Source organism: Carassius gibelio, chromosome B14 (genome assembly GCF_023724105.1).
Source record: "Carassius gibelio isolate Cgi1373 ecotype wild population from Czech Republic chromosome B14, carGib1.2-hapl.c, whole genome shotgun sequence".
NCBI classification, from domain to species: domain Eukaryota; kingdom Metazoa; phylum Chordata; class Actinopteri; order Cypriniformes; family Cyprinidae; genus Carassius; species Carassius gibelio.
This window is the reverse complement of record NC_068409.1, coordinates 27,833,608-27,848,168: the sequence shown is the minus strand read 5'-3', so window position 1 is coordinate 27,848,168 and position 14,561 is coordinate 27,833,608. Positions and strand designations below refer to the sequence as shown.

Below are 14,561 nucleotides of genomic sequence, written 5' to 3'. Positions count from 1 at the left end.
ATCCGGAGGGGCAGGGAACGGGGGACTCCTGCCGCTGCCCAAAATCGGAGGAGCCGTCGCCGTCCACCGGGCGGCGGAGGAGTGTCGTGCCGTCCGCCGAGGGCCGTCCAGTGCCACCGCTAGGCACCGCGGAGGAGATCACCCAGCCGGTGGAGGGCCGAGCAGCAGTGCGTCTGGGAACCGGATTTTTTTTTTTTTCTCTCTCCCCTCTCTCGTCCCTGTCGCTCCTCCTTCCATCTCCTTTTCTCTCGCCTCGTCTGTCCTACCCCCAGGTTCCCGCAGGTCCCCGTGAGCGGTCTCCCCCGGAGGGAAGGGGGGGGGGGGGGGAGTAGAGCGCAGTCTCGGGAGTACCCCCCGGCCTGCGAGGGGCGATGGGGGTATGTGGCGAGTGGGGCGGGGCCGAGAGGCGTGGGAACGAGGAGTGAGGCCAGGTGTAGTGATTGGAGATGAGCTACACCTGAGCCCCACCGCTAGTATCGAGTCCCACGTAGGAGATGGAAGGATATAAAACTGGAGCGACGACCGTGAAGGACGAGAGAGGACCAGGCCTGGGACATTATTTTATGTTTTGGCTTTTATTTGTGCGCGTCAGTCGCCGTGAGGGGCTGACGCGCCGTTTGTGTTTATTTCTGATTATTAAAATTATGTTTTGATTGTGCGCTGGTTCCCACCTCCTTCTTCCCGATGAATATGGAGATGTGTTTGTTACAACCCATTAATGGCCTTATTAATAACATGATATTATATAATTTAATATTTTATGCAATGTAAAATAAAATATTATTGGAGTATAATTAATAAGGAATTACAATTAAGTCTTTGTAATTATTTGTGAAATTTACAAGCAGAAGTAAATCAAAGTAAATCCATGTTTCAGTGTAATATAAATTATGAATTATTTAGTAATTACCCTTTTAAAATATGACATCATATGGATTTAGAACAGAAATAAGTATTTTTTTTATAGTGTTTGTTTGTGTTTGTGTGTGTGTGTGTGTGTGTGTGTTTGCGTGTGTGTGTGTGTTTGTATTGACGTATTCATACAGGTAGAAGTGCAACAGAACAAACACTTAAGAAATAAAACATCTTCCAACTCTTGTGTCCTGTAAATAGTTTTGGACACAATCAACTTTAAGAGCATGTTTGTCTGCGCTGATAATGCATTACACAAGCACAGTATAAAAATGACCTAGTTACATCCAACACAATGCTGTCTCTTCTTCCTACACACACAGCACAGACACTCACACACACACACACATGCACCACTGCATCAATAAATCATAAACAAGAAATAAATTAAACATTAATTCCAAGCTTGTGGAGAGCCGCTCACAGTTGGCCAACAGGAGCCTCTCTTGCTCTAGCTCCTATCTGGCACAGCTTAATTAGGATCCTCATATTTCCAGTGAACAAACAAAAGAAGGGGAAAAGAAGCATAAGAAAAGCAGCAGGAGAACAGGACACTCTAAGTAGGTTACAGCTCCCCTCTTGGGTCAAACTACCACAGATTACAGTCCTAATAGCAAAGCAGTGAGGGGGGAAATGAAAGGAGGACAAAAATATTTTATCAGCCCCATCTAACTCCTCTGAAAACTAAAAACCTGTAACCCTAAAGGCAGAAATAGATCATAAATACTAAACTGAACACTGTAGAGCGAATTCACTAAATGTGGAAAAGCGTTGCACATAAATCCATTGTCACTGTTTTCACTGCAAACATGCCAAATTTATGTTTCAGTTAGCAACCTCATATTGTTGATGCTAAAATAATGCTGTGCACTAAATTAAAAAAAGTTTTTTTTTCTTTTTTTTATTACTTAAAATGAGATGTTTATGCATTTTTATTGATTAGACATAAGTTGATGATCAAATGATTAAGTGGCATTGTTAGCACTGATTTACATAATTCCTTAAGCAAATCATGCACCTAAAACAATAAAGAAAGCACACTGCAGATCTTTAGTATTCATCCTTAGTAAATTCTAATATCTGGTCTGACTGGAGTAGCTTGTTCTTTAAATGTCATCTCCAGTCTAATACTTCAAGAAATCTCATTCAAAAACCATGGAAATTAAACAGCAAAAGTTTTTAAAGAATAATGTGATACCAGGCAAAGTTTAATAAGGCTTTGTTGCAACGTTTCATTAATATAATCTGCATCAGATACTAGTTTTCACGCACTGCATACAGTACCAGCAATTCTCTCACGGCCTTTTAAATGGCTCTGGATATTGATCCATGAGAGAAATCAATTGTTATTATAATTGCAAATTTGCTTTTTCTCTCAAAACGCACACAAGATATACAAGATCAGCAATCACTTAAAAAAACAACTGTTTATTGAATAAACAATTCATTTTCATGTGATAACATTTGACTAAACTTTGCATTTTATTTATGATTTATTATCAATCTATAGATAAGCGTTCCCCCCGCCTCCACCAAAAAGTACAAAATAAACAAATTCATTTAAAAAAAAAAGCACCTGGCTGCTGGTTAACACCATTTGTATCAACAGTTGCTGTGGCTGTAGAAACATAATCAAAATGCAATTAGTAAATACATTTCCATGGCTCAGTAATAACTGATATCTCACATCACATCACAAATGGAGCAAAATGCCAAATCCAATGTCAAGCATTTCACACTGGACAAAGAATTAGAGCAAACCTAGTCTGTTTAGACATATGTCCTCCTTTAATATCAATTAACCGTGGACAACAACATGGTAAACATAACAAGTGGCCGTCGCACACCAATACAGCTCACATTTCTTTTAATTAAAAGTGTGCAAGATTGTGGCTGACATTTTGGCTGTCCCCTGTGAGTGAGTCTTTGGCTGAACAAGACTCATCTGGTCTAATTAAATTGCAACAGAAGCCTCACACTGACTGGGTTGTTGACTGGTGCTGAGACATATGGTTGACACGCTGCGGTTTTACAACAGCAGTGCTAGATAGTATACTCCTAACATCCACAGAGGTCTTGAATCTATTCCAAAAATTGTCACTCCGTTTTCACCCCCGCATATGCACTAACAACTTAATAATAGACCTTCCCTGTGGCAGACTCATAAGGGAAAAAAATGTTATAGCAACTTTTATTCAGCACCATCAAAAACATCCATCTATCTATCTATCCATCCATCCATCCTTCCATCCATCCATCCATCCATCCATCCATCCATCCATCCATTCATCAATCAAAGTTTGTCCTTTAGAGAGACTGCACAAAGAGTCCATTCTGAGTAGGAGCACTTGTAGTATCTATTGCCAGGGATTTTTCAAAATGACAACAGGTAAGTCACAATGTTACTGTATACAACTGTATATGCTATTCAATATGCTTTGTTCAGATTTGCTATTGCAATGCATTGGTTTACCATACAGTTACGTGAAACAGGAATAATAAGCTCTATGAATTAGCTTTATTTATTTATTTTTTAAGAGAATAAAGTATTTGAAGCTTAAGGGGCACTTCACATTCATGTGCTTCAGCCTCTGTAAAGTGATGAGATGTGGGAGGAACATTTGTGGGCAGAGGTCCACTGTTGCTGTGCCAGGTCATACGGGCTCCAAAACCATATGTGCTGCCATCTCCAGCAATCACCAGAGTCCTTTGCCACATACTAACTATCAGTTCAATATAGTATGCTCAATCACATTTTTTGATGCACTAAATGAAAGAATGGTTTCACATAAAGAGAGAGGGCTGTTGATGGATTTGCCATGCAAGGAGGTATTTCCATTAGTGCTGAAGTTCTCAGATTTATTAATCAATCTAAAGTATGAAACAGGTTTTTTTTTTTATTTTTTATGTATATTCCCACCCATACGTTTCCTTTCATTTTCTTCTTCTTTTTTTTTTTGAACAGTGCTGTGGGCTACTCTAACTAGGCTTTCATATTGAAAGCTGTGTTTTGTATCGTGTTGCCAATTGTGTAATGATTGATTGAAATAATAAATTAATTTGACCACAAGTTGTGGTGTTTGATGGAAGTATGTGCTTATGTTGCATGTGTTAAATGTTTTGTGAGCCATTGAGCTTCAGTTTTAGCCTGTGTGTTAACAGTTTTGAAAACGTGATGTCCGAATGGACAAATATGTGCAATTGAGAAAAACTGTAATTCAGTTGAAGTAAGATATAATCATCATTATGCCAGCCATTCAATCAATAAATGCATTATATACATAATTACATACAGACTTATTGGCGGTCTTTCATTCTCTTCCTGTTGGTGCTTCCTTGCCAGAATATGACTCATTTTACCTGTTATACTGGCTTAGTACTGCTTACATTTATGGATTTGCTTGTGCAACAGATCTTGCCTGTGAGCTGTGCTTGACACAATTATACCTCCTCATTTTCAATAATTATGGCTTACATGCTTGTGAATTACCAGAGAATTATTAAGGAAGATTTAGGATGACATATTGAGGTCTTCTACTGCTACATGTACCAATCAAATTTTACTCAGCTGATGTCATCAGGAACCTGCTTTTGTCTTTTTCCCGTTACAAATGAGATCACAAGAGGGGTCTGTCTTTAACTAGATGAGTTAAAAATCTTACAGACACATTTTGAGGATTTCATCATCTCACTCCAAACCACATCAATGTTTTGACAGGCATTTCAAAAATTGCACAGCTTGGGAGAATGGTGAGCAGATTGTCAAATAAACCAATTCTTTAAGAATTAGCAAAAACATATTCCCGCTTTTTCCGCTTTCAATTTGTTAAAAAATGTTTTATGCAAAATCTGTTCAGAAAAGAATATGCCTATGCCCCTACTATGTTAACACTGGAATATCACAGCACGATTATTTCAGGAATATTACGATACATTTTTATGTTGATTTTACAATTTGTTATGTGACTGATCAGTAAATCCAAACTCATTTCCCAATATAAAAAATGCAAAATGCAGAATCAAATCATTAATTGTGAATCATAGATTTTAATTGTGAATTGTTGAATTGTTCTGAATTTTAAAAAAAATACTATTGTTTCAAATCATTTAGCTGTCAATGAAGACAAAAAAGTACCAAGCAAACTGGATCTCATTCGACAAGTATGTGTACAAATGAATTTGCGTATGAAAACTGCATACTAACATTTTCACAAGAAAATAATCCTTTATCAGTAACTTCTATTCTAAAACTTGGGGCTGAAAACTTTCAAAAATAAAAAAGAAAATATGCTTTTACCGTCTTATGTAAAAAAAATAAATAGAAAAGAATCTGAAAATGGTAACGTAATGCGCGTATTTGTTGGTGGTTTTTGATGAAGTGACATCGCCATCTACTGACGTTTTTGCAGATCCGTGAAGGGGGATCATTTTGACAACGTTGTTGTCTGTTTTTAGTACATCATTGTCATGTAAACATACCCATGTTCTGAATTTAAAAACACAGCTGATTGTGCATCGTGCACACCTCCTTTTGAAAATTTTAAGTTTTTTATTTTTTATTTATTTATAAAAAGTAGAAGAATATTCATCAGATTACTTGAATAGCTCTAATTGTACAAATAAGAATGGCATAGACAAACATTTTATTGGCGTAGACCGTAAAAATAAATAAATAATACACTACCAAAATGTAAACCGGTATTTACGGCATTAAAAATGTATGTTTAATGTGGTAATGAAAGCTTAAGTCTACCGCTAAATCTTTAATCTTTCTCTCTCTTTTTTTCAGCTGACTGACAATGAGATCAATGTTGTTCAGAGTGTCAAGTTGGGCATCTTGTCAATCAGTGAGGACACCAGACAAGATTGTGCCTTCCCAGACGATTTTGTGAATGTGGCTGTGATACTGGAAGGGGAAATTTTCATTGTGTATCTCCAAGACATTCCAAATGCCTTCGTCACATTGTTTGGACTGCTTTACGCTTTAAACATCAACTATCCCAAAGAGCTGCGATACACCTTTGATGTGATCCAGTGGATCTTCATGAACATTGATGGGGAAAGCTGCTCCGCAAAAGTTAATGGACTAAAAACAAATTAATGCGGTGAAGTGCCTGCAACCATTGCCATTTCCTTTTTTTTTTTTTTTTAAGTTTAATTGATGAATTTATTAAAGCATCAGCTAAGTTGAGATTAAAGTGGTATGAAACCAATTCATACGTCTTTTAATGTCTTAATGCTTTTCAGAGTTTCTTTTTGAAAGGAATGTTGTGAACAGGATATTTCTATATGTATCTATATGGGAATGGCATTTTAAAGTGTTTAGTTTAATTGATGAATTTGTTGAGGCTTGAGAGCATAAATAATTGATAACTTAGTTTATATTAAAATGGCATTTAAGCCAATTCATATATCTATAATGCGTTTAACAATGTTTAAACATTTTCTTTTGGAATGAAGGATGTTTCTATATTGAATGCTGTGGGGTGTTTTTAGGAGTTTATTGCAATACATTTTGTGTTAAATTGTATTTGTGATCGTTAATTTGCCATACATTTGTTTGAATGAAATGTATTTTACAAATAAATGTTCCAAGTAATTCATTATTTGGTACTGCTGCAGGTTTTAAAGTTTCATAACACCACTTTAGTTGGCTAAACTTACTGGATGTAGTTTAGAAAACACCACTTTAGTTGGCCAAACTTACTGGATGTAGTTTAGAAAACACCACTTTAGTTGGCTGAACTTACTGGATGTAGTTTAGAAAACACCACTTTAGTTGGCTGAACTTACTGGATGTAGTTTAGAAAACACCACTTTAGTTGGCTAAACTTACTGGATGTAGTTTAGAAAACACCACTTTAGTTGGCTGAACTTACTGGATGTAGTTTAGAAAACACCACTTTAGTTGGCTGAACTTACTGGATGTAGTTTAGAAAACACCACTTTAGTTGGCTGAACTTACTGGATGTAGTTTAGAAAACACCACTTTAGTTGGCTGAACTTACTGGATGTAGTTTAGATGACTTAACTTTAGTTGGCTGAACTTACTGGATGTAGTTTAGATGACTTAACTTTAGTTGGCTGAACTTACTGGATGTAGTTTAGATGACTTAACTTTAGTTGGCTGAATTTAAGTTCTAAGTTTATTTAACTAAATTAAATCAGTTCATTGTACTTTATAACTTGTCAGGTCAACCTTTCCAAATTTGTCAGGTAAACTTTTCCAAATAAGTTAGTTTAACTCAAAAAAACCAATGCAAAAAGATAACAAAAAATAATGAGTTAAGTCAACAAAATATTTTTTACAGTGTAACGTCACTTTTTTTAATAAACCATACTGTCTGTCTAAATGTTAGCCTAAATGTTTAGATGTGCAGGCACATCATTAGTCAAAGTAAAACCTCATGTGTATGCATTCCTCATTGCACGCGTGCTAAGTTCTTAAAAAAAAAAAAAAAAAAACTATAGTAGGAACCAGTTTTTACTGTTGAATAACAAGGAAAGTCAATATGCCCTCGCGAAACAAAATCGGAACTTTGATCTCTTCCCATACTAGAGCAGTAATTTGGTATGCAGAGGTGAAGAGGCCATTTTTGCATTGCATTGAGGTCATGTGATGTTTAGCATGAGCCCTTCTTTGATCTTCAAGATGAAGACAAGAGTCAACGATGTAAAACTAAGTGTGATATACTCCAAAGAAAATATTGATTTGAATTCTAAGTCGCACCACTGCCAAAGGGAACAATGCATATTTGAGGCTCATTATTTCCTGTTCAAAGCGTGAAACTTTGCTCCGATCAGGCACACGTTGTTTTATCTCAGTGTATTTAATTACCATTTGTAACTGGCTCCGTCTCCTTCTGCTCTGTGAATTAGACAGTAACTAAGGCTGAAATGTGTTAACTGTGACAAATAACAATGGTATTTAGAGTTGCATCTCTGTTGTTTGCTTATGCTAATGATATGAAGGTGGACAGAAAATATACCCACTCAGACATATCTATATTCCCTCTCTGAATCAGCAGCTTTATGACCTAGAGTATAAATATATCCTGTAGTAAACAAGACTCATACTGTAGCACAAAGTCACTTATAATTCATTCTAAAATGTTAATATTAGATGTAATACATGCGACGTCTGGTTATGACACAGCTAAATCCTAACATTGATGGTTCTTCCTCAATTTCTGTAATAGATTTTTCAGTTCCACTTTATATGGTTCCTAATACCTGTGTCCTTACATGGTAACTAAATGGGTATGTAGTATGTAACCACAGTGTAAGTACACATTGGTACATAGTATCTACAGGTCTAATATTTATGTAACTACACACATGTAACAACCATCAGGATGGTTTGTGTAAATCCAAATGTGTAACAGGACATCGCTATTCAATGTGTTCATTGGAGTTTTCATTGTTTTTATCCTAATTCTGTTTTAATATTTCTACCAAATAAATGCAGCTTAAAAACATCACAAAATGTACACACACACACGTATGAAGAGGAAAAGAAGGAAAAAGAGAAAGAAAGACATTAAGAAAGATAAAGGCACTTGGTCAACTTTCTTTCAGAAGTGCCTATGATGCAACCGACTGTAACTCCAGCAGCTAGATAAGACTGTAGATTGTGAACAGGATAGTGCTGCTTTTATCAGTGCAGTGAATATGGCACACAGTAACAAATATTCCATACAGAACTCAATATGTCCCTAAACAGACACATTAAATATTGCATCAGAAAAATCAGGCAGAAGTGCACACCATTGTAAGGAACATTGCCACAAATCTGCGGGATGTGCAGGCAAGAAAAATATGTTTACTGCAAGGCGAAGAATAGTGGAACTGAGAGAGCGAGATAAATACATTTTTAATAGATTTTAAATGTGTATGACCGCATGTGTATATACTGTACATGTGTGTGTTATATTTTTTACCCCAGACAACCAGGAAACCACTACACACTGATTTGTATACGCTCTGCTGTCCGACCTCTACTTTTACACAGCTGTGATGTTCATTCCTGACCACTGCCAGTGTCCTTGCATGATCCCACTGATTACAACACAAAAATTGAAGCAACAAAAAGGAGAACTTTATTATGAATGTAAGTCGGCAAATCACAGAGCAAGGTCACATAGACATGGAACCAAACAATGTGAATCACAGCAATGCACTTTTACCCTGCAGGCCAGTGCTGAACAGTTTTGAGCAATAAGTGACGGTGAACAATAACCAGAAAGCGCTTAAAGCATGGCAGATTCATAGTGACATAAACAAAAGCAAAACAAAAAGTGGTGTAAAACAGCATGCTGTCTAGAGCTGACCACATTTTCAACCCTTGTTTTCTTAAATCCGAAGAGATTAACAATACACTTTAGAAGTTCATCCAGCGTTCAGGAATCTTATGAGACTATTGCTGATTTTCAAGGAAGGATCAAAACCAAGGACACAGGAGCCACAGGAGACATGGGAGACCACTTAAGAAAAAAGTTCTCCAGAGTGCTGCTTGCCCTGATTTCAAACCAAATCCAGGAAATGCTCAACTGCTCATACACAAACTTGTCATGTTGCATCATTTTCCTGACAACCATCTACTGTAACTCACTCTGAAGACTTCTATTAAAAATTCACCGTAATAAAGACCATATTTTGACCATCCACTCATCCTTAATGTTACATCAATCCCTTCAAGTTATCATGCAAATATCTACATGGTGTTCTGCCACAGGCATTTGATAGTATTTTCACTTTTACAACCACATTTACAAGACAGAAATCTACAGTTAAAACATGTATGCAAACCTTTCAAAAACATGCTGCTAAAGTCCAATACTGAGATGCGACAGCTAAAGATTATTGATTGCTAATTAAGCTGTGATCTTCACAAAACACCTAACAAAAGACATATTTTCTAACTTTGTTAGAGCTATGCATGGAGTCTCAACATCTGCATGTTCTGTGTTCATTAGCTTTGATTGTTTTTATAATTTCTAGATTAAAAAAAGATAAAGAAAAATTGCTTTGGATTTCAGGCATTCAGAACAATTTTCAGCAAGCCTTTTCCAATTTTCCGTTAATAAATAGGAATTGATGAAGCAAATTTGAATATATGAAGGGATATTTGAACATATACCAGTTTACACATCTAATCTAATATATTTAATTATGTTTAATAAATTAACTGTTGTGGAACACTTCATTTCTCAGAATGCATTACCTGGGTTGAACTCCTTTGAATTGAAATTCAATAAATTCATCTTCCTGTCTCTCCAATTCAGCTTTCAATGAGGTGTGGTCAACTCAATTCAGAGTCAAAGTTATGAACTGAAAAGGAGCTGATTCTTCAGTTCTGAATTTTGCACAGCCCTGGCTGTATGACAATCAATAACTTTGTTCCTACAATCCGTCCATTATTGCTGCACCTTGCCGAACCCATTACCGAGACCTAATGCATCTTGAGGGACTCGAGCCCTCCTACAGATGGCGAGCACTTTGATGCATGATTCCTTACTTCCACTGTACCAGGATTATTACACCGCTGCTCAATCAACCCCCTGCTTTCCATGACTTTTGGAGGCATTTTGGAAAATAAATCTATATCAACTCTGTGTCATACAGTAATGAGTATGCATACGTCGGTATATTTATGCATGTGTGTGAAGGGGTTAGACAGTGAATATACATCTTTGAACAGCCGTCTGCGGAGACCTTAAAAGCTCACTGAAATGGAAATGTGGTTAAATATAGATTGATTAGTTTGTTTGCTGTTGATGATTGATGTTTTCAGAATACATTTTACATATTTATCCCATTTATCTGAACTAAACAATATGGCATGCCACCATAAAATAACGGGAAATAACAGGCAGGTGCTCACCACATGGAGAAGAGATCTTCCCCTTGGCCATGTTTTTGTTCAACTAAAGAGCCTTCTCGTTAGGGTTTGTTTCTGGAATCTGCAAGAAAGCACAAAATAAATGAATTAAATAAAGATGAAATGGAGGGAGGAAGAAAAAAAACAAGGTGTAATTAGGAAGCAGACAAAACAAACACGCAATCAATAGTCTGGAGAAGCTCTGAACACAACAGAACACCCTTATAGATGTGAAAACTGACACAGTGTGTTATTACTGTGAACGCTGTCTGCAAGCTCTGTGTTTCACGGCTTTACCCGTAATCTCTAGGGCTTGGGTTTCATATGTGCTTCCAGCAGAATCTGGGCCAAGCCACAATGAAACTTTTGCACAATCAATATCATGTAATATGTACAAAGCCCGACATGAAAAAAAAAGAGGCTTTATATTTTTTTGCTTCCTCTATCCTCTTATGCACTACACAGGATGCTGTTCTATGACACAGGACATTGCTATTGTTATTTAAAACCCAGAAATCTCACAGCAAGGATTCTGAATATCTCTATCCCAGTCCACTCGTGCGTCTTCTCGTGGAAATCATTTCATTCCGACAGTATTTCTCTCTTTCTTTTACCGTCTGAAAAGAAACTAATGAGTCTCTCCATACAGGCCTGGCAGTAGACAGAGGCAAGGTGATTATGCAAACACCAGGTCCTGAATTGCTAATGAAAGCTGGGGAATATGTAGAAGACAACTGTGTAGTAAAGAAAAAAACGGAAGAAAGTTTGTTTCTGGACTCTCTTGTAAAATCAGTCCTGACATTCAGTGCTATTAGTAGCCCATTAAGCAGTTCAAGGACAATAGCTGTCCTCCTGTTTGATCATTTATCCTCCGGATCTCGTTGTTATGCTCTGTGCCTAAGATCAAGATGACCGTAGAATACCAATGGCCTTACTGAATGTGGACAAACTAGGTCAAATAATTCTTCTTGGCACTATTTGCACTCTGCAAAATATTGTTTCATAAGGCTGTGTTATTTATCTTCCACGTAAAGTATTGGCGCAATAACCTTGCTTTGTTCAAACATAATGAAGCAAGTTTTGGTGCCATATGAAAGCATAACATTTCAAGAGCACAAGCTGAAAAGACCCTTGATATTGATTCATGCTTGTGGGTGTTACAATCCACACTGAAAAAGTAGGACAACTCAACCTGTGCAAGGTGAAATGACAGAGCGTGCCTTCCCTCTCTTATACCCCTAACATACCGGCTGTATCTGTTAAGTGAAAGGACCACATGAGGAGGACAGCAAATAAAATTAATCTCAGTCCCTTCCTTAATCATCAGCGGTAGTTTCCCCAAAGACACCACATGGATAACACATGGGGCATTCAGCCGGTCATTGTTTTCTCAGACGGTGTGGTATAAAATTGCTTCCTGTTTAAAGAAGAGAATGACATATTTTACATGTAAGATGCCTGCTTAGAGTATCTAAATTTAGTTCCATTAGTTATCCAAAAAGTAGTCTTAGGCAGCTTTCTGGATTATGATTTTCTTCTCAAACTGCTGAACTAATAACTAAAGCCTTTGTCTCCGATAGTTCCAGTTTTTCTTTTCATTTTATGAAAATTATGTATTTGATAGGATTCAGAAAGGTAGATTCTCTGAATGAACTTACTGTTAAGACCCATTTTTCACTTAAACTTTTTTCTTCAAGAAAAACCTTATTTTTGTTAATAGAAGAAAATTATAGAAATGGCATGCAAGTACACGAATACTTCTAATTTCTGAGTAAACCATTCCTTGAATCTATATCATATTCCTTAAACAACAACAACAACAACAAAATTTCTATTCAGCATGGGTGCCTTTAACCCCTTACTAGTACATCCCCTTTTTTGGCATGGAGACAGAAATTACATACCCAAAATAAAAAAGGTTTCTGCTCATGATTCTTTCTGACTAGATACATAATCAACCTTTGTTCACAAAGCTGACACTTTAAAGTTTACTGTTCAGGAATCAGAATCACTCAGACTGTTATGATAATAGAGATATATAAGCTCAAACATAAAAACAAAAATAAAAAATATTAAAAACATATGTTTTAAATGTATTTAAAAAATTGTTGATGTAGGAAATGAGTTTGAAAACACAGTGTAGCTAAGGCCACAAGTCTTCCAAAACTTCATAAAAAATGTCATAATCTAATCTGTAAAACTGTGAATTTTATTAAATATTTTCTAAGGCCATGTCATGTGTGTTTTTTAGAGAAGGCTAATCAGATTGATTTATGGCCCTTGTCATCTCTGTAAGATCTCACATGTAAACTCTTCTGTGTATTTTGTATGTGTGTTGGCTTTGCAAAACTCCCCATTCATGATTGTATTGTTCTCACCGCCTCTACAAAAATATTCAGCAGCTCAAAAATTTTCAACATTGTTAAAACTAAATGTTGCTTTTCACAGCAGCTTATTAGAATGATTTCCGAAAGACCATGACATTGAAGATTAGATTAATGGCCGCTGGAAATTCAGCATTTCCATCACATGATACTTATTTAAATTAGTAAACAGATCAATAATTAAAATAGAAACAATTTCATATTTATAAAATAAAATAAAAATTCCCCCTGCATTTTTAAATGCAGGCTTGGTGAACATGAAAGACTAATCAACTCCAAACTTTTCAAACATTAGAGCACTTAACAGAGAAAAGAACAAAATGCCTTAATGCTGGTATTTATTAAACACTGGTATGTTCTCTCAATGACCAGCGGCCATGGTGATATCTATCTCATTCAATTATTCTGCCCACATGGACATCTTGCTAAATCCCTTTCAATCTCATGTGCTTGATTAGTCTTCAGTTCATGCTTGATTTGCCCTTTGCTATGCATCAACCTGGGGCCTGTTGTAATGGATAACAACACACCAATTAATCCCATCATTGTGGCAATTAAGTAGATTGAGTGCTCTGATACCAGCGGGGATTCCAGTGGGTGCCGTGGGGTTGGCAGGGGATGGGAGCAGTGGATTGATGCTCCCATGAGCCTCCAGGACACTAACACAGATGAATGCATCTGCAGCACATTCAAACAAAGAGTTAAGCACCATAAAGAGTGAAACTGAGCATTAGTTTAATACTTCATACACTGTGCTCTAATATAATGTGACATTTTAAGAAGGGAGCTTCTCCCCTCCTGAGTTAAACCAGACTCCATTAGTGTGGCTTCTTAGCATAGGTCAAGTTGGATCCTTGCGGGGATAGAGTGTGTGGTAGACTGTTTTGAGGTAGCTTGTGTTTAGGCAGTGGGGATATTGCACAGCCGGAGTGAAGACTTAGTGTCACGGTGCTCCTAACGGGGATGTGGATTACAGAGATTTCAACTAACTTCCCTAGCGTGGTTCAGTTCTTGCATGACAGTGGACAACGTTCTTGCTTTCGCATCTGCCTTTATTTCTCTTCTTATTTCATTATTGCTACTTTCAATCTCCAGTGTGCTATTTAAATGGCACTGTCGAAATAATAAAAAAGAAGCTTTTTTTAACGATGTAAAATAAATTAATTAATTTAAATGAATTAATGCAAACACAAGCACAGTTAAAATCAAGATAATGGTACATGTCACTAAAACAACTTAGTCCTAACAAGACTAATTAATTATAGTATTATAAAGATGTGTTGTGTTGACCCTGTTTCCAAATAAATTCAAGTTCAAATAAAGGCTTCCTATTTTTTTTATTTTTTTTTATTTATCTGTATCAATGATCTTTCTGTGAGTTCTGC

General features: G+C 36.6%; 1 protein-coding gene across 3 annotated transcripts in view; it reads right to left on the bottom strand.

The window, feature by feature from the left end:
- Positions 1-14,561, bottom strand: part of lingo2 (leucine rich repeat and Ig domain containing 2) — a 326,054-nt gene that overhangs the window by 90,565 nt on the left and 220,928 nt on the right. For all 3 annotated transcript variants that reach the window (XM_052574215.1, XM_052574216.1, XM_052574214.1), the window contains one exon: positions 10,796-10,874. The gene's annotated coding sequence lies outside the window, so the exon portion shown is untranslated. The remainder of the gene's footprint in view (positions 1-10,795; positions 10,875-14,561) is intronic.